This window comes from Agelaius tricolor, unplaced genomic scaffold, assembly GCF_023055355.1.
Source record: "Agelaius tricolor isolate 1412-34295 unplaced genomic scaffold, bAgeTri1.0.p SCAF_6, whole genome shotgun sequence".
Taxonomy (NCBI): domain Eukaryota; kingdom Metazoa; phylum Chordata; class Aves; order Passeriformes; family Icteridae; genus Agelaius; species Agelaius tricolor.
In genome coordinates, this window is record NW_027269266.1 from 55,475,552 (window position 1) to 55,501,870 (window position 26,319).

At 38.1% G+C, this 26,319-nt stretch overlaps 1 protein-coding gene across 9 annotated transcripts in view; it reads right to left on the minus strand.

Annotated features, from left to right (window-relative positions):
- Positions 1-26,319, minus strand: part of TNS3 (tensin 3) — a 208,726-nt gene that overhangs the window by 173,635 nt on the left and 8,772 nt on the right. For 6 of the 9 annotated variants that reach the window (XR_011679613.1, XM_071429871.1, XM_071429873.1 and 3 more), the window contains exon 1: positions 7,157-7,236. The gene's annotated coding sequence lies outside the window, so the exon portion shown is untranslated. Of the gene's footprint in view, positions 1-7,156; positions 7,269-26,319 lie in introns of those variants that run through there. The other 3 variants (XM_071429877.1, XM_071429876.1, XM_071429875.1) reach the window with 1 other exon arrangement.

A 26,319-nucleotide genomic window follows, 5' to 3' on the forward strand; every position in this document is an offset into this window, starting at 1 on the left:
CTTTGTTCTGAAGCTAATTAGAAGGGTGAAGTTGTTTTTGAAACGCAACAATATTTACTTTGAGGTTCCTCTCCTCACATAGCATAGGAAGTTTGTCACATTCACTCTAAAGATACTAGCATTTCATTTCAGATTTTCCCAATAGAGCAGATAATTCTAATTTCCAATTACCCTTAGGAATTTTATGTTCCCTTCAAGTGGGCTAAGCTTATAAAATTGCAGGAATATCAGATGAAATAGCCAATAGTCATTGGCTTTGCTGGCAAAAACTGTGGGGTGAGGGATCAAATTTGCTTTTTATTTAATTATTTATTGGCCATAATAAAGAGAAGTTGCAGCTTTTTAGAAACCTTAGGAGCACTAAGGTTAAACGTAAGGTTTAAACATTAACTTTAAATTAAATAATCACAGATCAAATTCTGGTGTCATTAAGTTGGTGCTTCTGAGGTAAACAAATACAGAACTCAGGTTCTACAGACAATTTTCTGAAACATCATGTAACAGCTGTGAACATTAAACATTCCACAGAGGTCTTTGCCTTGTGCATTTTTTATTTATAAGTTAGTAGGAACTTACCTTAGAGATTTCTGCCAAAATTCCTCCCCTCTCCCCGAGTTCTTACTAAGGTACCAATATTCCATCAAAGGATGTCAATTTTACTCTCTCTCTCAGCTACAGAGTGGGTGTGTTCAGCCAGAATGCTTATGTACCAGTTGCGTAATGACTGTTGATTACAGTGGCTTCTTTTGTATCTCTATATGCTCCAGTAAGTCTCTAATCATCATTCCCTTTCATGTCTGCACTGTTGTCATGCACATAACTTCCATGGCGTGCATAGTTTCCATGTCTCACTAGCTAAGCTCTGCACTGAAATATTAATGCATATCTTGAAGAATTGTGTTAGAGTACATTTTACTAATCCAATGGAACTTGCTATTTACTGTGTGCACCTTTTATCTAGAGAAGAGGGGCTGACAATCCCAAGCTTTCAATGCCACAGATGGGCTGCAGTCCATATTTCTTTCTTCACTCTCCTCCTTTCTAGGACAGCACACTCCGTGTCACTCATATCCAGGTCAACATCCACCCATTTCTGAGGGGTCACTAAAAAGACTTCTCTGCTTCAATTAACACAGTCTCACTTGGACATCGTCACAAACAAGACTGAAAGTCAAATTAAATTTTACGGCAATAGCTTGGTTCCCTACCTAATTCAGCCTTGCTTGGGCAATTTTCTAATGTCTCTTCCTTAGAGTTCACCAGAGCTGTTAAGTTATTCATCTGCTCTAGGGACAACAACAGACCATGCCATTTGGTCCTATAAGCTGCATATCCTACTTTAAATTTGGAGGTAATTAGTAGTTAATTGCTTTGGAAAATAGTATGGTTTTCTGGTTTGTTTTCTGCTATTTCTTGGTGAGTGTAAGCCATACATACAAGGGATTCAAAGCCATCTTAAAACAGTCCTGCAGAAGACAATCTGATCTGCTGCATCAGTCCTCAAGAAAACATGTAAGTGTACAAACACCACACAGAGCGCAAATAGTAATAAGATGAAAATCCCCTTCAATTTGATGACAATCTTTTCATTCTCTCAAAGATTTCCCATGTTATAACATCAACATGAGTTGATGGGTATGCCTGTTGGCATAATTAATGATCTTATGGGTAATCAACCAATGTCCATTGCCATAATTAACTAGAAGGTGGTTTAGTTGTGTTGAAGTTACAGTGTGTGTATATATATACACACATATATGTGTGTATATATATATGTGTGTGTATATATATACATAAATATTAGATAGATAGCTAGACAGATAGATACATAGATACATCTCATACTACACCCATGTAAGCACCTTGCAGAATCTTAATTCACAAGGATCACTCAATGGAAATCAGACTGACACAAATACTCGTACCTCACTGCACTCTTTGCCATTTAGAGCCATCTGTAATGCCACTAGCCCAAGCAGGATACAAATTCTAGTATTCTAGTTTGTCAATTCAAATTCAATTTCAAGCTTTCTAGCTTGTTGTCAGGACTGTAACAAGAGACATGCTTTGCACATTATGAAGATGCTCATAAGTTATTACTGGTCTTAACACTTACTGAAAAACAGAGTATATAAAACCACCTGCAACATAATAATATAAAATTAAATACGCATATATTTACACATACAGTGCGCCCAAACAACCTGTCATGTCCATATGAGTCTTAATATAAAAATGTATTTTGACTTGCCATGAATTTGAAAAGCAATGAATTTGATTAAATACAGAGGGATTTTTCAATTGAGTAACACCAACTAACCCAAAAGTGAGATATTAAGAGGATCACTAGACAACCACAAGCACAGTCACAAACAAGTAGGTGAATTTCAAAGAAAAATATCAAACCTCTTAAAGAAGAAAAATTGTTCCAATTGTCTTCAAATCTTGATCTACGGTCTGTAAGCATGTGAAAGCACTTGATTAAACAGATATTGCAATTTGATGAGAACATAGTTTCTATCATTAACCTGCTCAATGAAATAGTCCAGGACTTACTTACTATAAGCCGATTAACAAATGAATGAAACAAATGTTAACACAATTTACAATTTACATTTAAAAATGTATAATATCTTACAAATAAGACAAGAAGATGAATTGTATTCTTTATTACACTCAGCTTGCACATAGTATCATGGTAAGCATTTCTCTGCTCACAATAGTTAACAGCACATACCAATATAATGTGGCACCTCTAGCTAACACTTATACATGTTTTAAAGTAAGAAAGTACCAAAGGAAGAAAGCAAAACTCAAATATAGGTAAAGCACCAAGGAAAAAGGTTTCAAGAAAAAAAAACCTAAGACAGGAGAACTAAAATTCTACAAGAACTCCTATTTGCATCACTCCAACATATGTATTTCCAAAACAAACACATTCATAGCTACATTAGATGAACAAAAAGACACTCAATTCATTCAAAGAACCACTAATTGCTTTAAGTTCAAAAATTAGTTTATGGAATGCTTTGTATTGCATGTAAAGCCTCACTAGCAGCTAAACCTAAACTAGGTAACTTAACTATCAACTGGAGATGAGGGGAATTTCATCAAAAGACATCTGTACAGTGCTTCAACTTTTCACATATATTTCACCCATCACATCAATGTTCTAAGAGCTGTGAAATTATACTTTCTGATTTAAAATTACTCAAATCTCCCAAATCTGGTCTCCAGTTTTTTTAATTGCCAGGAAGTCTAGAGATTCAGGAGGTTCAGAGCTCTCTGTTATACACTAAAAATTATTCAATCACAACACAACAAAGATAAATAATAATTTTTAAAAGGAAACGAAAATAAAAGAAAATTTTAACATCTATTTTATATATATAAAATATAACATAAAAATAATAAAATAGAAATCCACTTGTAAAGACAGAAATTACATCCTTATGACAGCTTGTTTACTGTTAGAACCCTGTTGCACAGGGAATATTTCTCTGTCTGTCCTGAGAAGTCCTGATCCCCAGGAGAATACTGCTTTTAACCTTCATCCATGGAGAAAGCTTCTAAGACTTTGGGATTATTTGAAATCTACATGTGTGTGAAATAGATAGTAGTATAGTTTATCACAGAGTGAAAAACTTAGAGATTTGGGTTTTTAGTATGGAGGTAGATAGAAGACAAGATGGAGGATTTTGGGCGTTGTCTGATTGCCTTCTTGTTCTTCATCTGCTCCATTTTCTGCAGTATAGAATATTAATCCCAATGTTTCCAGGTGTGTCCTGCCTGGCTTCGTCTAGCCCTTGCTGCTAGACACAAGGCAGCAGCTGTGGCATTTCACCCCAGAGATACCTTTGGCTGGCTGGATGCTGCAGCTAGGCACACGGAACAAATCCAGGCAAAGTAGGAACTCAGTTTACCTCTGGTGGAAAAGGTTCAGGCGACGGTGAAAAGAAAAGAGCGGATTCTATCGTAGAGTCTTAATCCAGAGTTTTATTTCAGCATGGTAGACCTCTGAATGCGGTAACAGCTCGCAATAGAATGCCAGGCCACATGGTCTCGTGTCCTTTTAAGCCCCAGGGACAGGGGGAGGGGAAGGGACAGGTGAGGGCCAACCAGGTGGGAGGAGGGGAAGGCTCAACGGATATAGACGCTAGGACAGGACAATGAGCCCAGACCTGAGGGGCATCTTCTGAACTTCTGCCAACCACACGACGCCCCTGCTGGAATGTTAAGATTGACGGACAGCTCTTAGGCAGGAGGGCAAAAGCAGGAGGGGGAAGGTTGGCACACCTGAGAGGTTGGGATAGGTGAAACAGGAAATCACACTGCAACACTGCAGTGTTGGTAGCACAGAGTGATTGGTTAGAAAGAACCACAATGCAGATGTTGCATTAACAGACAAATAATTAGTTATTGGTAGAAAGACAGAAATAAAGTACATTCTAAGAGTTAATTGGACAAAATAGCTTTAAAAGACCTTGAACCTGTGTGCCTTGTGACTTGTGGTGCCTTCTCTTTGTATGCTAAGTCTGAGATGTAGACAGTGTACTGAACCTTTGAAAAGAAAAAAATAAACTGCAACCTGAAGACCAAAAAACCAAAAGTCCCATTCATCTGTCAATACAGGCACAGAACTTTTTAGGGGTCTCCCCATCAGGGGGATCCTCGGGGGGGGTTTCTACATTTACAAATAAGGTAAAATAGTGAACATTCAACATTTAGGGTAAGCAGCTTTAAAAAAATCAAAAGGCTCCTGTAACTCTAGTGGCCTTTTGCTAACCACGTAAATGTGCAAGATTATTATGTATTATTTGCTTCGCCATTAATTAAATCATGCTGTACTTCAGGGAAAATCAAACCAGAACATTCAAGTTTGAGGTAGTACTGAAGAGACACTGGGAGCTGTGCAGTCCTGGGCTTACTGCAATATATGCAGGTACTGTCAAAATCAATCCACAGCTTTTTGTCCTTACTTCATAATAAGAATCTGTATCAAAGACAAACATGCTTACCATGCAGAAGAAGAGCGAGGAGCTTCCCCTCCTTCAACTCTCTTTCCTTTCTGCCACTGCTTTTGTAAAAAAACTGTAACTGAGAATGCTTTACTGGGACAGAATGAAGTATGAAAGGATAAAGGGACACCATTCAAAGGCACCTTTCATTCAAACATTCATTGTTCACAGTAAGTTTTTACACACCGCATTTACAAGACACACCCCCAAAATGACTACCACATACTACTAAAAACCTACACAACACTCACTCACAGCTTTTTTATCCAAAACTGACTTTGATATAGACACAGATGTATCATAGACATGAATGTATTTGAATGGGGAGTGTGTTGGAAGGAAGTGGCATTTAAAAGACACATCAATATGGCCCTTTAGGACATGGTTTAGTGTTATACTTGGATGTGATGGGCTAGCACTTGGACACAATGATGTCAGAGGTCTTTACCAGTCTAAATCATTCTATGAATCAAAGTTCTGATTCTCTCCTGATACAGTACTTTTTACACTGAAGCTGATCAATGTAGAGAGCTTTTTGGATAATTAGCTAGCTGAGAAAGGCCATTTTGATGTGATACCGATGGATAAGAATAGGGGAAACAAGCTGGGGATTGTGAAACCAGTGCCCAATCACTGACAAAGGTCATAGTGACCTTCGCTGAAACGGGAAGATGGGGGAGAAAATCGCTTGCCAGAAAATGTAGATATCCTAGGTAGAGAAGCTAGAAGAATGCAAACATAGAAACAAAATAATCATTAGAGCATAGAAGTAGGTGTGGTTGATCTAAGTGTGCTTTAACCAATAATGAGCTCAGCTTTTGCAATATGTATAAGCTTCATTAACACCAATATAAATATGTGTGAGCTTTCAATAAACTTGGGGATTTGCCATCCACGCATATTGTGTGAGGCATTTCTTCCGCCGTATCACGACAGATCAAGAGGGTCTTTAGGCAGTTCCTTCACTAAACAGTCTTCCTTCCAAAAAATTTCTGCTAATTTGAAAACAACTAAATTCTAAGAACTTTGGAATCAACCTCCAGAAGGACAGACAGACAAATTTTTTTTTTTAAATGCATACATAATTACCATTCCTATGATGCTAGCTATAATGCTGAATATATAGCTTTTCTATGGTGCAGTCTGTACCATAGCTCCAAAAATGGCCACATTCCTTCCACATCCTCTCACACTTCCCTCTCAAACCCTCAGAGGGATCCTAATGTGTCTGAAGAATATGGAAGGGTGGAGATGGGAGAAGGAGATTCAACTAGAACCTGAAGTTGGTGCAAACACCTCTAACTGAAAACAGCAACCACTTTTTAGATGAACAGACAATAACATTCTCATTCTGGGAAGTAAACCATGCATAAAGCAAGTAAAGAAACTGTTTGATTAATGTAGAATAACAGGAGTCAAATATTAACCAGGTGGAACCAGGGGATCAAAAGCCCTATCCCTGGATAACCTGCAGAAAAGACATATTAAGCTTTCCCAATATTTAATTTTATCACAGGTATCCCCATGGAGAAGATGAAAGGATGGGTAATTCTACAAGGGAGAAGAGTGAGGGAACACACCAGTAAGGTGCAGGCAGGAATGCCGCAGGCAGAAAGTCTCTTGTCTGTGTTATCCAGGAGATCTTTATTCTTTCAGTGAGTGATTAGACTGAAGGACTAAGGATTAGACAGAGCATAATGCAAATAGAAAAATTAAAGGAAACAGACAACTGCTCTTGTGATTTTTTTTTTGCAAATTAACATAGAATATCCTTCATGCCTCAGAGAGCAAGGGTCACACACTTCCTCATTTGTAGACTGAATTCCAGAGCCAAGTGTTATCCACCATGCAAATGTCACTCATATGTCCCCTCAAGATCCTCGGCAGGCACTGCCTTATTCTGTCTGAATAGCATAGTAGTAAAAGCACATGATCATACAAGTCCAATTACCTACTACAGAACCCTATTCCCTGACAGTAGCAGGGAACCTAACTGTACAAAGGAAGGAAATAAACCAAAGGTAACTTAGTCCAAGGGGAATTACCAGAAACATGTATTCCTAGAAACTTTAACATTAATATAAAACTAATTTTCTTAACAAAGCAAGAAAGTAAAAACCACATCATATATTACTCACCTCTGTAGGAAATTCCTTGGCTATCAATGACTTGTTTGCAGAATCCACAGATACTGGATTTCTTAAAAGACTTATTTTTGAAGGTGTGAGACCTTGAAGCTGTTTCTTGATGCTGGAAGCAAGGAGAATAACACCAGACCTTCATTCAGCTTTTGAGTCAGAATTTTAAGGGAAATATAAATAATTTTAAAATAAAAATAACAGTGGTGTTATATATAGTGGTGTATATATATAAAATAATTTAACAGTATACTTTTGTATATAATACAATTTAACAGTAATGTTATATTTAGCAGTATAATAGTAGTAACATGAAAGTGCTCTCAGTCGCTCTCTCATCCTTGCTCTTCAACTCTCAAGTGTGGGAGACAACAAAATGTGAGGAATCTCTTCCATATCAGCACATGGCCACTGCAATTAATTTTTATCATAATTTCACAATTCCCTCTATAACTTATCTTTTAAGTGGAAATGCATAATAATGTCTATGATATGACCAACAGTCTTCTGACCTAAGGTCTTATCTACATAAAACTAGCATTGGTTCAGTTTAAACTGGTTAAAAATATCATTAGTACTGCCCTATCACAGCAGCCAATTTAACCAAAGCCTTAAAACCCCTTTGTCTCTTTCCTGTACAAGAAACATACACTAGTTTAAAGTAGCACTATTTCCACAGTAGCCAAAATATCATTTCGTAATATAATGCAATTATTACATTTCTAACTGGGGACAGAATTCAAAAAGTCAATACCATATTTGTAACATGTATTTTATGGCTTCTATAACTTAGGAAACATTTAGGTAGAAAAACAGAGAAGGCTACCAAAAGCCTTTGACAGCTGTTATCTTTTTTACAAGGTGCAGAACAACATTCATATTCATTGGCAGACTTTTTGGAAATATCAGTCACCTATTCAGAAATAAATGTACATTTCACCAGACCATGAAAACCTCCCAGCACTTTTCACGTTTCTTCACTTTTATTTCACATTTGCACCTTACTGCCCCTAAAATACTGCAAACAAGTGTGCGTTCAACACTAACACCTGTGCTGAGCTTTAGCCTCACAAGTGTCTAGAAGCAGAAAGCTGTCCCATGGCTGGACCATTGTAACACCAGACTTCCACCCGTATGTTGGTTGAGAGAGTTTCCCAGCATGGTGCAATGCCTAAGGTAACATGATAAAGAGGTATCACAAGATTTCTTTCTGGCTTTAAGCAACTTACCATGGCTCTAGGTGAAAGGCTCATTGACTCCAAAAATAACTTCAACACAACTACATGACAGGTACAAGAACAGTAATAAAATCAATTACACTTTTCACATACAGCCTCCACATGGGCCTATCCAAAACTCCACAGAGGCCCCAAGGAGCAGAGATTGCAACAACTGACCACACTGAGCAGTGTGGGGGCTCAGAGGCTATCCCCATTGGGGGTTCACAGTCAGCTTGATCTTAAGAATAGCTTCAGGAAATATTATTGGTCTTACCCACAGTGCAAAGCCAAGATAATTCACTTACATCCATAAACAATAAATTAGAGACTACAGGAATAAACTTTCAGGAAAATCTTTCCCATGATAAGGTATATTAATCAGCAGAAATTAGTGAGAGAAATAACCTACTAGTCCACATCCTTGGAAGTCTAAAAGAGAAGTTGAAACATTTGAGAAATAAAACTGAATTGTATACAGTGCTTAATAATGTATTGGGTTTGCATGGCCAGGTTTTGGTGGGCAGGGTGACTACAGCAGTGGCTTCTATGAGAAACTGATAGAAGTTTCCTCCACTTCCAGCACAGCCAATACCAGCCAGCTCCAAGACAGCCACTGCTGGTCAAGGCTGGGCCAATCAGAAATAGTTTGTAATGCCTTTATGATAACATTTTTAAGAAGAAAAAAGTTATTGTGCAGATATAATTTTGGCCAGAGAAGAGCAGGGTGAAAATGCGTAAGAGGAACCACTCTGCAAACACCAAGGTCAGTAGAGACGGAGGGGGCGGAGGTGCTCCAAGCATGGGAGCTGAGTTTCTCTGCAGTCTGTGGTAAAGACCATGGTGAAGCAGCTGTACCTCTGCAGGCCATGGAGGAACACAGGGGTGTAGAAATCCACCTGCAGCCCATGGAGGAGACCCACGCTGGAGCAGTTAGATGCCTGAGAGGAGGCTGTAAACCTATGAGAGGCCTGTGCTAGAACAGACTTCTGGCAGGGACCTGCAGACCCTTGCAGAGGTGGGAGCAGGGAGCGGGTTTCCTAGTAAGACTTGTGATACTATGGAGGACCCACACTGGGGCAGGCTGTTCTCAAAGGACCTGTGGAACAGTGACCCACATTGCAGCAGTTTATGCAGAACCGCAGCCTATGGGATTGATTCACTTTGGTGGAGTTTGTGGAGCACCGCCTTCCATAGGAGGGACCTCATGCTGGAGGCAGGGGAAACTCCTCTCCCTGAGCAGCAGCAGAAACAACTCATCATCAATTGATGTGCATCCCCATTCCCCATCTCCCTGCACCGCTGGGGGGGAGGAGGTAAAGCTGGGGAAAATGTAGGGGTGGGGAAAGGTATTTTTAAGGTCTAATTTAATTTTTCATTAGCCTGCTCTCATTTTGTTAACAACAAATTCAATTAATATCTCTAATGTGAGCCTAGTTTGCCCACAATGGCATTTGGTGAGTCACCTGGCTCTGTCCTTATCTCAACTCTTGAGCCCTTCCCTGTCCAGTAGCAGAGAAAAGTGATAGAGAAGCTTTGGTGGGTGCCTGTCATCCAGTCAGGATCAACCCACTCTAGTCTTTTTGGTGCCAGAACCCAGGAAGGGGCCTGCTGTGGTTTAAGCCCAGATGGAAATTAACAGCTGCTCAGTCAGCTCCCCTCTTTCTTCCCCCTCCACCCCGCATGGAATGTTAAACTCGTACATTGAGATAAGAACAATTTATTATTAATTATTATTGTATTGTACTTAATTTTCAATGGTAAATAATAATGATAATAAAAAGGAAACAGTAAGCGATGCACAATGCAATTGCTCACTACCTGCTAACTGATGCCAGACCACCTCCTCCTGAATGCAGACTGGCCACCCTTTCAGTAATTCATCCCAGTTTATATATATAGGGCATGATGTTTTATGGTGTGGCATATCTATTTGGTCAGCTCAGGTCACCTGTCCCATCTACACTCCCTCCCAGATTGTTTTGCTCGCCTTCTCACCAGCAGAGCGTGAGACAAGGAGGAGAAAAAAGTTCTTGACTTAGTTATAAACACAACTTGGCAAAACACAAAACATCAGTTTGTTATCAACACCATTTCATTCCAAATCCAACACAGCACTGTAACAGCTACTGAGAAGAAATTAACTCTACCCTAGCTAAAACCAGGGTAATTAGACGCTTTGATCACTCTTTGTAGAAATCAAAGGCACAAATTCCCCTGTATGACATTTGCAGCATGTTACTTCAGATTAAATTGGATGATGGTGTCAGAAGTATGATTAATATCAAAAATAAACAATAAAGAAAAAGAATAGCTGAACTCCAGAATTACATAGGAACATAGCTGATGGCAAACAGATCAAAGTTTTTTGTTTTGAAAAATCTCTGTCATGACTGGGTTTTTTGCCTTTGAAACTACAGGAGATGCTTTTAAGGAGACAGGGGTCTAGGAGGAAGAAAAAATGTCATTACACACAGGATACTTCTCTAATCCAAGACAAGGAGGTTCTGTACTGGGTTTGGGCATTGTTCGCAAAGAGCTGGGAGTCCCTCATTTCCATAGCCTCTTCTACATATATATTTTAAAAAAAGAGAAAAAAAGGGGGGAAAAAAAGCGATCTCCACTGGTTGCTGCAGTTTCTCTTTGTAAACTTCTAAACAAAAATCAACAATTCTCATTTTAGATTTATCCTCCCTTCTTCCCTACAAAGTTCTACTTTTGGGACATGTCTGTGATGCTCTCTAAAAATGAGCTTAGCAGAACTTGCACTTTTGAAGAAATTAATGGATAAACTTCACTGTAAATTTATTCTGTTGCTAGGCCTGCTTCTCCTTATTTCCTACCTAACAAACACTTCTTCGCAAACCCTGGCACCTGCACTCTTACAAAGAAAGACAATTACCATAACTCAGTTTATATACTGAAGTTTAGTTTAAGAAGGTCTTGATATTAGTTGATCAACTAGTCAACCTGTCCATTTAATTTATAACATAAACATCAAATGCAATTTTTCTCTGTGGTATTTAGGAAATATTCTGCATCGCAGTCTTGGCATTTTATTTTAAAATGTGCATGTTTTGTTCCCTGTTGTTCATTTTAGGCCACTGTGGGCTCTCCAAGCAATTCAGTACCCACAACTTACAGTCTCCTTATACAAGAACTCATCATAACCTACTCTGAAATCTACAGAAGCCTAGACAAAGTTTTTTTTGTTGTCACCTGGTAAAGCTTTAGTGGAGAATCACAAAGAAAGACACCAAGGAAAAAGAAAGAAAAATATATAAAAAGAAGGGGGGCAGGGGGGGACAGAGTAGGGGGAGGGGAAGGGAACTGAAGGTAAGGCAAAGCAAATACACCAAACAGTAAGCAATGCTGCTTTCATGAGGCTCAAGATTGGAATCCAAAGTACTCATAATTGTTAGGAGCAAAAACTGGAAGAAAACAATGCAGAACCACAGGCTCCAGACTCAGGTTTTGCCGAAAGAAAAGGCTGTAATTACATGTGGTCTCAATTGATAGCATTATAACGATTACTCTGGAAGTATTTTGCTATGTTGCGCTCTCTTTGGCACGCAGAAATCTAATGAAGCTGGAAATCTGTCCCAGGCTTACATCAATGTAACTTTGAGGACTGTGTAAAAACTTACAGATGCATCCTCAGCTGTCCTCATCAGCTGATGAATTTCAAATACTACTAATGACAGAGCATTTTCATTAGGTAGCTACAGGCTAAACATTATCAGATCCAAAATTCACAGCAACTCTGTCAAAGGCAGTTTACACAAAAAACTCTCAAGACTGAAATGAAGCCAATATAGAATAAAACAGTCAAAATCCACAACTTTGTTTTTGGCAATACCAGTGCAGCAATTCCTTCTTAACAGAGACTTAGCACTGGTTCATTACACCTATGGAATAGGTATTCCTAATATTATTCCCAAATATCGTATCACAACATAACAGTTAATGTTTCAATGAATAACAGACCTTAGCAACATTAGTTTATTTCAACTTCATGTTTCCAACATGCAAACTGCAACTGTAATAACAGTTCATTCTTTAAAGAGGCAGTCAGAGGGTTTAGATATTTTATTAAATAATCAAGGAAATATTTTTAAATTAAACCTTTTCAAATAATCTTCACAAAAACTATATAACTATAGTTATATTCACATACATACATGCTCCATTAAAAACAAACCAAAAAAAGGCACTTAGCTGAACAGAATTGGTTCCCTAAAAAGTCATCCAGGCAGTGACTAATTTATACTTATGAGAAAATTTTCAAAAACCTAATAAAAAATGATTAGACTTTTGAAATGAATGAATTTATTTCAGGTGTTTCTCTGTATTGATGAGATAGAGAAATAATGTGCAAACAGGTTTTGGCTATCTCCAAAACTTGTAAAAATCCATGTCACATTCCAGCTAAAAGAAAATTATAAATATACATACAAAGCCCTATTAACTCTCCCTGTGGCAGACTCTAGTCCTGCTGAATTTTACATGGCCTCTTAGCATAACTGCAGAATCATATTAAAAAAATATGTTTTGTTCACTTCCCACCTGTGGTCATACAAATTCCTTTTCCTTATCCTATAACTTACCAACCTATACTGCAATTTCCTAGGACTCTCCTTGTGCATTCTTCTACTCTCCAAGGTAGCTTGAAATCCACTGAATTATATAATGGTTACAACTATTATTTTAAATACATGGAGGGAGGGGCTAGCAATGTATTATTAGCAGAATCGGTGTTCCACCACCTTTCATAGGCTAAAGAAATGTCCATAGATGTTTCCAAAAGAAAGGTTCAGACAAGAGATGACTGAAAGAAGTCTTCATGTAAAGTCTCAGCCCCAGAACAAAAAACGAAACCTTTGCAAAACTAAGGTATATAAATAAACCATATTACTAACAAAAAAACAGCACACCAAACAGAGGAATGTCATCTCTCAGCCCTTTCTGTTAAGTTTGCTCATTGTTACTTCTCCACGTCCTCTCTTCCTTCTTACTTGAATGTACCACAGAAGTTGCATGATTTCTGCCCAGTTACTTAAAAATCCTAGGGGAAAATCAAAGAATAAAATCTCTTCAGGCTACCTACACGTTCCCATAACCAGCATTCCTCAAGCAAATACTGATGAGATAGAGCTTCCCAGAATGCAACAGTCGGTATTATACTGATGAAACAAAATAGCTTTGAGTTTCTCTACTCTCCACGCAGTAAAAGAGGATATTTTAACTTTCCTCTTCCTGAACCGGTACTCCACAATTGCTGATTTCATTTCCAGAAAAATATTTAAGAATGCCTACTGTGCATACAGACCAAGTAATATATTGTCCATCTCCCCTCTAAACCTGGCTTTTAGAACAGGACTGACCACAACTTCTTGGTGAATAAAAGAAGTGATTATGTCAAAAGTCTCACACGAGGATAATATGAATATACAATTAAGAACTCCCAGAAATAGCAAAGAGCAAAGCATATGAGATTCCTTAAAGCTCTCATATAAGAATCTCTTGGAAAACATATTATTGCTTCAAAAGTAGCACTGTATTTTAACCAAATGACATCAACTAAACCTAACCTGCACATTTAAGTACATCCACAAGTACCACCAGTGAATATATAAATATTGTAGAACCTATGCTAAATGACAAGAATATGGGATGATGGCAAAAGATTTAGAGCACCAAAGTATTTTTACACTGGCTGAAATAAGGCATTTCTGGCTGTATATATATGTATGTTTGTATGTATGTATGTATGTATAAAAATATGGTTTTATTTTCACACAGACATCCTAAAATGTACACAAATGGCTAGTTATAGTACTAACACTATTTCTAAATAACTTAAGAGGAATTTCAAAGACAATGAAGTCTTTGTTATAGATAACCCATTTTCTCCTCAATCATTCAAGGTGTTTCACAGAAAGATAAACAAGTAGACCAGGCTAGAGAAGAGAGCTATGACTTAGGATCATACAACCTGAACCAGCAATACATCTTCAAGTGGAGTCTGCTCCTGACTTGCGATTCAAGTGACAGCACATGGAGAATTTAGTGAGGAAAAAAATGTCTCACCAAACCAGCTGAGTAAAGTTCATGTCAAAAAGAAAAAAATCATGTTATTCGGTAGCACAAAATTGCCTTACTATACAAGCATAAGGGGCCAAAAAAGTAACATAAAATGACAGAAAGTACTTTTATCCCAGCTTGCTGAAAATACTTCATGTTACAATTTCAAGCAGCAGAGGCCTTTGTAGTTTCTGAGACTAAAGACATCCAGGTCTTCATTATTTTAATAAGAAATTCTGCACAGGTACTAGGGTTTCTATACACTTTTCAAAAAACAAACAAATAAATAAACCCAACCAAAAAAGCCCCTAAAAAGCATGCTCCAAATGACCTTACAAGCCATACAGATTTAAAGAAAAAGGTCAGAGGTGAAAAGCACCAGCACTCAATGTTTATTCAGTGTATCAACAGCCAATTGCAAAAAACATGGCTCAAAATATAAACTTTGCTTAACTGGGTTAGCACAACATCCACCTCCTTCACACAAGTACTTCATTATTGTTTCAGAGAGACACCATTCAAGCAGAGCAAGCCAGCCCTGTGCCTTCTGTGTCCCACTCCCTTCATGCTCCTGCATGTACATGAGAAGGTCTAGAAGGTCTATCACAGACCCATCCTTCCCATTTATGCTAATGGATACATTTCCCACTAGTTCTGTCAAATTCTTGCTTTGAACATGCTGGTACTGTCTGCCCCACAATATTCTGCAGCGGAATGCTCCAAAAAGTCATACTCTCCTTTGTTTAAAGTATCTTTATTTGTTCACTTTAAAGTAAACTCCCACTGTGTCTGACACTTACTAGTTTCTGCATTGTGGGACTGCGTAACTTGCCCCATGTTTTTGGAAAACCAAAGTGAAGAGTCCCCATCTTTTCAGTCCCTTCCCAAAAAGCAACTCTTCCATCCCCTTGACCATTTCCATAACCCTACCACATGCTTTTATACAGGCTGGGATCTGACATATACTTCAAAGTTTCAAGTTAACAATCCAAAAGGATAAATTTGCTCCACAGCCTATTTATACAGCCTAGTACTCTAGATCTAGATTTCCAGACATAGCTGCTTCTAATTCCTGCTGTCAGAATAAAAAAAACACCTTGGTAGCTGAAAGGAAAATTGTATTGGCCATCACACACAAAGCTTTTTACCTCAGCTCTCTCACTTCCAGCTCTGAACTAACAAGTTAAAAGCCAGACAGACACAAGGCAGTGCAAGATGCAACAGAGAAGCAGCAGAACAAACCTAGTTTCACACTGGGTTCTAGAACATGGGTCCGGAGCCTTAGCTACCCTATCAGGTGACCTGTCCAGAGAGAGCCATGACTAAACGTAACAACAACTTCACTGCTCACTAACAAGAGAGTGGATCTATGTCTCATGTACTATTCTTTCATGCACATTTGTCCTTTGTAGACAGTTCACCTCAGAGGAGGCCCTTTATCTAGACCATCTAGGTCCTTCATCACTTGCATGTGCTCTTCTCAAAATTTTCAGTTCTTGAGACGAAACACTATCAGCTTTCTTTGAAAAACGATTTCTACAGGATGCAAACATAACGTAAGAGAATAAAGTGTTTGAAAAAGACTGGTAATTAAGATAAATTTCTTTTAGCTTTTTAAACTTTGAAGTTGATCACCTCCAACTTTAAACAACAAATACAAACTTCATAACGTTTGCAATTTTCCAAAAAGTTCTTCCCAACATGATCTGGCTGAGATTTCAGCCCAGAAAATAATATATCCAGATCTGCACAGAAGTGGGTAACTGAAGAAAAAAGTGGGTATGCTGAAGAAAAACAGCACCCAGGATTGTCTGAATGCATGCCCATTAGTAGTCTAACTTCCTTCCACCAGAACGGAGGCAGAGCGACATACCTGCTGGAGAGAAACAACCTTCTTGCCTTTCTCCAGCCAAATTCTCACTGCTCTCTTTTATCCTAATATCCCTATGAATCAGTAACCTGTATAGAGCAGTGGTTCATCCCCACTCTTCCCAACAGGAGCAAACAGGGAGCCTGAGGTTCACTCCTCACATAAAACAGCAGCAGATCTCACATCTTTTCATTTCATCACTTCTTTGCATTTTTGTTTCAACACCTCCATTTCTCCACTGCTCATGCATCTGTATAAGCAGAATAGACATTAAGACAATCATTACTCCACACTGAAAAGCTTGTCTATTTTAACCTCATCTCATTGGCAAGCCAACATTTGTTTTGTATGGGAAAATACCACAGAAAGGAAATGTGTGAAAGCAGCAGAGGACTATCCCTTCACTTTTCATAAAATTTCAGTGTTTGTCAACGGCTATTTTCCTTCTTTTTTAAATGAACTGACCTTGTCTTCTCTGAGACTATAACACTGCTTTTATTACATAATGACTGGAACTCCCACATAGTCAGAACTAGACAGCTGAAGACTAGAATTCACTTATTTAAATAACAGGGGGAAAAAGGCCATATCTGAACATACTTGGTTTATTCTGCTAACAGGAAAAAAAAAAGAAGATCATAAGAAAAGTTACAATTCAAATACATCAGGCATCTACCCTCAAAATGTTGCCAGCTAACCAGGTTTTTTTAAAATCATCTTACACACAGAATCTCCAATCATATCTTTTCCAATCAAATAAAATTATTTTTCCAATCATACATGCAGATGAATTCTTGCAGGTACACAAATACATTGAGTTTACATGCATGTTTTTTCTATCTTGATAGTCCCTAATGAGAACGTTTCCAGAAGGAACAAAGGACTGCAGCAATGTGCAATTAAACCCTCTTGTGACACAATGCAGATACAAGGCCAAATACCAAAGAGCTACCAAGAGTTCCCTTGTAGTGATTTCTGATGTGGTAGAACCAGATATTAAAAACAACAGAAACAAACAAAATAATAATTTAAAACAAAAATCACAAAACACCTAACCAGGAAATCTCCCAAGGAAACAACTAGGAACAAGGAATAACCAGGAAATTTACCAAGTTCTGCAGAGAAAGGAGAGAAAGCAAAAGAAGAGGTCAGACCTGCACTAGAGAAAGGACAGACAGCAGCTATGTGTCAGAACATTGGTCAGAAGAAAAACAGCTGAGAGGAATGAAGATGTATGTCACTAAATCAGTCACAAAGAAGTAGAAAAAATATTACTGATACTAATGTAGTGAGTATTTTTACCCATTTCATTTAGGCTCAAGCTTGAGTTTGCTCTCCTACCCTAACAATCCTGCTTGAGGCAAGTGTGCTACATTAATACATATACAATTTAGCACTTCAAGCAGGTAATGTACGCAGCACATAAGTGCTATCTTACAGATACATCTTTTCTACCCGCTATCCTCCAGAAAAAAAATCAGCATCCAGGACAGAAGTACACAGAGGTAAGGAAGTTGACAGCTGCACACTGCATATATATGTGCATTCAGTAGATGCCATACTAAGGAAGAATTAACACTGAAAGTGCATTTATCAGGGAGATCATCAGTCTGACCATTACATCTTCAAAAGCAGAAGATAACAAGCTTTCCAAGTCTGCAGGAAGATCTCATTAAAGGCATTCAGGCAGGATGAAGAAATGGCAATCTCAGTTCAGTTTCCTCCTCTCCCCACACACATCCTTATTCACCTACTTCATTTTAACCCAGGCCATCAGCATGGCTCATATGACCTACTGACAAATACAGTATTAGTGACTGCATGAAGTCTACCTGGCTGTTATACTTTGAGAGGCTGGAGTTACACTAAGCAAGAGAGCAGTGTAACAAGAGCACAGACCAGCATCTGTGGCCAAAACATCTTCATTCAACACCTTCACTCTCCACACCAAAGCAGGTACTTCAATTTATTCCTCTAGGTCAGAAGCAACGGTATTCCAAACACTCCTGTTTCAGTGTGTAAGCAGCTCTAGTTAAACAAGTAATCCTATACAGATTACCATCTGCACTAATGATAGTAACTCATATTGAAAACAACACCCTGTGTGTATGCCTGGAATTATGTCCTTATCTATTTCCTCTTTTTATTTATATTTTAGACTATTCTAAACAGTGATCTAAACAAACATGTTTCATATAACAACTTAAAATAGAAACATTTTTTGCATTTCATTAAACCTGAGGACTCAACATTTTTTGCTTACAAAATTTTTCATTCAGTAATTTAGGAAGCAGGAGTGAAGCTCATGTGGAAAACTAAAATCTCCATTGTGCACTTTTGGGTAAAGCCTAATTTCCTTCATAACATCTAGTTTCACTTTTTCCTGCTCTTTTACTGAAGCTTTGACAATTTTTTTCCATCAAGTTATAATCAACCATTTTCAGGAAAGAGAATCTAACTAGTATTACACAGACTTCTACAAAAAATCATATAGAATAAGTGCCACTCCAAAAATCAGAAATAGTCTTGCTCCGGGATACAAATTCATTATTTTCACTGGAGAGCAGACAACTTGTGGTTAGTCATTTATTTTGCATTTATCCTGGTGTTCCTGTGTGGTCTTTAAAAACACAAGCTGATGAAAAACACTCTACTTGGAACTGTAGATTTTGCATACCTTCTGGGTTTGGTTTTTTTCTTTTTTTGATAATACAAGATTGGTGGTACCGACCACTGAACACAAGTGTTTCTTGTTAAAGCAGTATACTGGATCAAAGCCTTGATCATATTCCCTTATTGTTACTCACCATAGATAATATACAGAAACCACACCCACCACCTAAACAAATCAGAGGAAACTTTGAGATGGTGCAGGTACTAGGTAGGCTTGTATTTTTACTAAAGAACCTGAATGACACACACACAAAAAAAAAACAAAAAACCCCAAACAAACAAAAAACAGCAAGCATTAGTGTCAAAACTTCCTGGTTAAAACTGTCATTTATATTACAACAACATTTTCATGATGCACAACAATTTTTAAAAATGCTAAGGAGGAATCAGTGTTCACCTGATGGTAACAGACACATTGCTTACTGTGACAAATAGCAAAATAAGGCTCTTCTTCCAATCTGCACACTGCTTCCAGCTCTAACCATCCTTTACACTCTGGTACTTGAATCAGTACTATGAAAGTAGGCTATTCAGGCTTTGGCAGACGTGAAGGGGAAAGCACTTGCCATATCAGGTTCAACCTTACCTCTATTTAAGAGAGCAAATGAAAGAAATATTTAGCAGCAAAGCGTACCATGCTATGGTAAAAGAATGCATCAACAGCAGGCCAATAATGATAATTATACCTACTTCTGCTGAACCTCAGATTTTTATACATAAAAGAATTTTACTTAAATTAACCTTAATCCCACCTTATTAATAATCGTTTTCACAGTCACTTCAGTCACAGGCTGGAGATGGGATAACACCCTTGCCTGCCTGTCCAAACAACCTTTTCAGTTAGCTATTCCCATTCAAACGTTTACCTCTAGCAAGAGTACAAGAAAATAGCCGTCTTGACAAATTTCATCAATTCAGGTCACTGACAAGTGCAGGCTGCAACCAACTGGGACCATTCTATGTTCTCATCCAGCCAAGAAAAGATTTGTTGCTACTGGCCTGAGGCTTGGAACTTGAATTCCTCTGCTCTACCATATGAATGGACCAGAATAATGTAAAATGGCATAAGTACAAGGATCACATTCAGCTACAAAATCTAAAGCTCTTGTGGAAATGGAAATCAAACACAAGAGACAATTATGGAGTTATTATACAGTGCCTGCTCTGTAGCTGATTAACTTGGGACACTCGCCCAAGGACAAACAGTTAAACTATTACATAAAAAAAATTACATAAAATGCAAGTGTTGCTTAACTCAACTAACCTGCTCTTTTCTTTTAGCTCAAAAAACAACACACTTTAAATTTCTAAATAGCTATTCTGGTTATTTCTCTGGCACTAAAATCAGGATCTCTTACCACAAGTAAAGAAAAACTCACAAAGACACATGCCTAACTTGATTTTCATGATCCTTTTCAAAGGCCCAAAGAATCCACTTGAAACACCAACTTCTTCCTTTGACCAACAACAAAGCTCCACAAACCCTTATTCTTATCAAATACTCTCCAATCTCATCAGTATCCCTTTTTCAGGGATCTCCGGTTTCCATTCACATCTGTAGCACCAAGGGTACTTTCATATTGGTACACTGGAAAAGTACTCTGCTTTTTTACTCTTTTCTTACAAAAAAAGTTTCCTTTAAAGCCTTCATAGTTTCTACTTTATCATAGGTTAGATTCTTTTTCTTGCACTTTTAGAGGGTTTCATTATCAGAGCAGTTACTACTCCTTCTGCCCCACAGGAAAAAAAAAAAAAAAAAAAACAAAAAAAAAAAACAAAAAAAACACACCAGAAAGCACTTCTAGAATAGATTCATCAAATAAAGTAATTTTCTAGATCACAGCAATTTACTTTCATAATCTCTGCTGGTCAGAGTGATCCCGAGATGCATTAGAAAGTCTCTTTTCCCAGCCTGGCAGTCGAAGAAGGAGTCAGAACTCTTCTATTCCCATTCTCAAGGTTGTTTATAGCTTCTTATCTATAAAATTCTTTTTCTGACCTCCCGAGGTCTGTCTGGCAGGTCGGGTTGAGGCACACTGACCACCTCAGAGGCGGTGTTATCTTTTTATACTAAAAACTACGTGTACATTATTTACAATAACTTCCCAGTACCTATCACCTATGTTAGACAGTGAGCTTCTACTCTAAACCAATCTAAAAATGCCACCATCACCCAGAACATGGAGGCTAGGAAGAAGAAGGAAAAGGGACAAGGCATGCCCAAATTCCTCTATCTTGGGACCCCGAGCCCCCATTCTAAAAACCTCAAAAATCTATTTTTTCACCCCGTGACAAACTATTATTCTACTTAAACTCTCTTGACTTGTAATTCTGCATATAAAGGTGGTAATTTGATCCATGGGTCAAGATCAAAGGCACAGGGGTCTTGGACTCTGTGCCAAGGTCTCTGAGCCCCCCAGGCAGGGGCTCGAGTCCTCTAGGACAGCCAGAAGAATTTCCTGGGTTCCAACAATTTACAAAGGCAATAGTCCCGTTATCCACTTGCCAAAATCTGAAATTTCATGGAAATAAATACCAAAAAACATGTGAGACCACTGAATGCTTATTTAAAAGGCTTAGTTAGTTTTGACATCCAATTATTTGGTAACATTTTCATTATTACAGAGTATATCATGTAGTGTATCAATACTGCTGTTGAAATCAACTACAACTTCTGAAGCATCTTTATTGCCTGGACATGTTTGTCTGCAGGTCGGTTTACAAGGCAGATCTGCAGGCTGGTATTTTTATAAATGTTGTGAAGGGAAAGCACAAATACTGTTTTGTCAAAATCTGAGGTGCGTCTGCAATCATCTATTAATAAAGAAGAGGTAATCTTTCCAGAAAAAGCTACCAAGTCCAAAAAGCCAGATGGTTAGAGGTTTTGCTCTTTCAAAATATTTTTATCTGGCAAAGTAGACTTCTTAACAAGCAGCAAGTCATTTGATAAAACTAAGCAACTAAGAACAAGCAGTGATTCTGCAGTACTGGGAAAACAGCACCTGCAAGTGTACAGTTAGCTACTCAAGATTTGTATGCTGACCTTTTAGAATTATGTGACTTTCTTTGTATAATGCAGTTTAGGGCAGGAAAATTTGTAAAATTTTTCAACTGTAGCTGTATATCAACATAGGGCCTGTCCTGTCCTTTCCCTTACAGCAAAAGCAGAATTTCCAAACAATAACTCACTTTCCTACAAACACATATAAGCATATTGAGCAAACTACAGATCGCCCAAGCAAGAGCATACAGAAGAGAAAGGGGAAAAAAGAGACCTGCCTCTTCATAGTATTCTTTCAGCAAAGATTTATAATGTCTTAATGTTGCCAAACAAACCTGATACTAACAGCCAAAGAGAGCCTATGACTATATGCTTGTTTTGTTTGTTAATTTTCACTACACACAAGATTGTAAGGCAGTAAAATTTTTTATAAGATGCAGCCCTCAGCAGTAGAGAAACCACAAGGAATGCACAGATGTGATTACATTCTTCCAAGTTAAAAGCATTACTTCAGAAACATCAGCATATAAAATATGTTGAATCACTGATGAATGAACGTACCTCAGTTTGCCCACAAGCCAATTCTCCAGATGAATTGAGCCTGTTTTAAATAAAGGGTTGCTTCAATTAGTGAAATATTACTAACTGACAGGGCAAATTCCAAAAATACTTCACTAGAATTAGAAATCTTTTTCCCCTCACTAAAACAATTTTTAAATAGCACTTAACCCCTACACAGCCACATAGGTATGCTCTAAGCATATCCATTTCCCCTCTGTACATCAAAAAAGCAGTTAAGTGAGAAATAAAAATGCTTACCAAAGCATCTGAAAAAGCTTCCCAATGTTTTTAACGGAGATGAAGGCAACATTTTCTTTCACATCTGTATCAGATCCCACTTGGTCTGAATTTTTTTACAGGGGGCAAAAGGAAGGGTGACGGCACAGGGGGAAATGTGTAAAGGAAAATAAAATGCCAGACAGCTGTGCAAACTAATGTTCAGTTCAGCTTAAGTTCAATTCACAGCCTGTTATTTACACTGACTGCAGCTGTCACCTTCCCCTACCTGCAATTAATTGTCCACCTTTTTGCTTTCCAGTTATTCTTTCACCACCTTGAATAACCTAACACGCCACAGTTCACCATGTGAACCTGAGACTCCAACCTGTCTCCAAGTCCTCCATACAGTCACAAGCGTACTGTGTTTATATATGATAGCAGCTTGAACTCTGGAAACCAAAATTTACTGCTGATAGAACAGGTAGTAAGTACATTGATAGAACAGGCAGTAAGACATCAATAGTAGTGCAGAAATTTATAACAAATACCATTTTGCAAGCAAATAAAGGATGAAGTATTTTTCTTAGAATAAGTGATAAAATTCTTTAAAGTTAAGCCAAAACAAATTCTGCAATTTCATAACCTGAACTACTGTATTTTATTCACCCAACCATGACAAATTAATCTTTTCCATGCAAAACATGCACATATACACAATCTATTAATTGTATAATTCCTGTACCACAACATACAGATCCCTTTTTGCTCTTACTGCTAGCAGGTGCTGTGAGTACAGAGAGATGTCTTCAGACTAAATGATATGTCTTTGTCATGGTAACCCTTTGCAGAAAATTTAATATCTTTCTATTACTCTGCCTCTTGAAGAATGGCTGTGTGTAACTGTCTCACTGTGACTGAATGTGCTTTGTGAAAAGGAGAGAACCCCTTATAGAATTCTTGGTTTATGTGAAGCATCCTCCAAACATCAGGCTGCTTGAACTGAGATTCAGTATTCCAGTAAGCTCAGTCTCAGGAAAGCAAGGTGATCCTACAAGGTCATCTAAGTGAAAATTTCTAGCAGAATCAGATGACCTGGAATTTAGACTCATAGTTGACCAACTCATGTCATCATTTCCAAGCATTCCAGTCAGCATAAACTTGTATAGCTTATAATCTACTGCAATGCTTACTTGCATCATGACCTAGGCTAAGACTTCCTCTTCACTACTGACTGACCTATCTAAATCTAGAAGCAAATACTACCACAGAGACAGCAACAAAAAATTATCCTCCAAGGTGTCCCAGAGGTGCTCCTGTAATAAGTGCCAATATCTAACACGGTCCTCAAAAAAAAAAAAATCATTTTTACAGGCATTGCACAGTTTATGTTCTTTGACTCACTCAACTTGCTTTAGTCATCAGCTTCTTAAAGAGACATTTGTTAAGAAAGCAATTCAATTACTAGAAACCACTTACTGCTCTTCAAAAATGGTAGCAGATGGCGGAATTGCCAATTCTTTTAATTTTTTTTTTAATACTACTATATCACCCAAGGTCTCTCAAGCACAAAAAAAAAAAAAAAACCAAAAACAAAACAAAACAAAAAAAAAAGAAACAAAAAAACCCCATGCTTTATTCAGTTTACTCAAATTTAACCCCAAATACACAATCTCCTGTTAGCAGAGGCCCAGCTACCAGCAGGTGACAGTCACTGTGAGTTCAGGAGGTTTCAACTGCCCCTGGTTTCTTTTAAAAAGACCTCTGTGAGGTGGGTGAGAAGAATGAGAAGAGTGTTTAATATTCTTTCCTTAGGACCCAATGCACCTAGAATGAGCCACCAACTACAAAAGCATCAAGGTAAATCATCTAACCAAAGCTGGACAGACTACATTTATTCATCCTAGAAAACGGTCTTTATCAAACACATTTCTGAACAAAATTCTGAGAGATCTTAAAATAATCAAAGAGTGATCCCAATCCAAAGCAAACTCCTAAAATCTTTGAATGTAGAAGCAACACTGGGGGAAATTCCACTAAAAAAAAACCCTATAAGCTTATGCCAGGACTCTGACTCTCCGTGCTGCTAGTTTCTACCATAATAAGAAATAAATACCCTCAGAGAGACAAAAAGTTACAAATGACACATGCACACATAAAAATCTTTTGAAAATGTCTTCTGGTGTGGGGAAGAGGTAAGGGATTAAATCTCTCTGTAACCTGATGAGTGCTATCTTACCTGCAGGATAAGCGCCCAAGCAGAATTCTGAGAAAATTCAATGCAAAGAAAATCCTAATTCTTTTGGAAAATCTTGACTTAAAAAAGAGCAACTTAAGAGGAGGCAGGGCAATACAAGTTCAACAGAGAACAAGCTTAACAGTCTTTAAGATGTTTGCTTGAGAAGCAGAGCATAAAATTTGCAATCAGCAGTCCCTTGTCCATGTATATGATCCCTTCTACCCACATTTAAGAGGTCTGAAGTTGAAATTACCAAGAAAAACATATTAATGAGAGTGAACTATTGTGGATTGTCAAGAAATAAAATTTTCCTACACTCACTAAAATTTCTACATAGCAACCAAATACTACAGAGGAGGCTCAGAGTGCTACTGAGCAAGTTTATTTCCCTCATCCTGCAGAATACATGATGTTGTTCTGGACAATTAATGTCAATTTCTTCAAGACTTGTAGCTTAGGAGTTGTGCAGCCCTGCTTCCCATCCACATTCTTCTTGTATTCTCTCTATCTAGTCTGGAACTCCATGTCAGCAGACAGAGAAATGTCTTCCAGCAAGCAAGAATGAACAATCCCTCCCCAGTTACAGAGTCATGTGTGGGCTATAAGCAATTTTTCAAACATAAAAGGAAGGCGGGAATTTGCTATCCCTATATTAGCAAGCTAAAACAAGCCAGCCTGCAGATGGCAAGGATCAAAGCATCTAAGTTACCTCAAAATTAATCCCCTTCAGGAATGTTCACCACCTCCCATTCACACATACTATATCCCTCCTGTCCCTCCCAGAGCAACAAAGTCTTTGAAATTAGAATGATTACCCAGAATACTGTCGTGGTTTGACACTAGCCAAACGCCAGGCACCCAAGAAAGTCACCCATTCACCCTTCTACAGCTGGGCAAAGGGTTCACAAGCTAAGGACTGGAAGAAGACACTCCAAGGGCAAAAAAGGCTCAATTTAGAAGTACAAAGTAAATTTATTATTAATAAAATCAGAGGAGGATAATGAGAAGTAAAATAAGCCCTTAATACCCCTTTTTTTTCCCCCAATGCCTCCCTCCTTCCCACCGACAGTGCACGGAGACAGGGGGCAGAGTTTTGGTCAGTTCATCATCCCAGATCTTCTTCCACTGCTCAGGGAGAGAAGTTCTTCCACTGTGAGACCATGGGGTTCCTTCCCACAGGATACAGTTCTCCGTTAACTTCCCCAATGTGGCTCCAATCTCATGAGCAGCAGCCTTCCCAAAACCACTGCAATGTGAGTCCCTCCCACAGACAAAGAGTCTCCCAAAACTGCTGCAGCATGG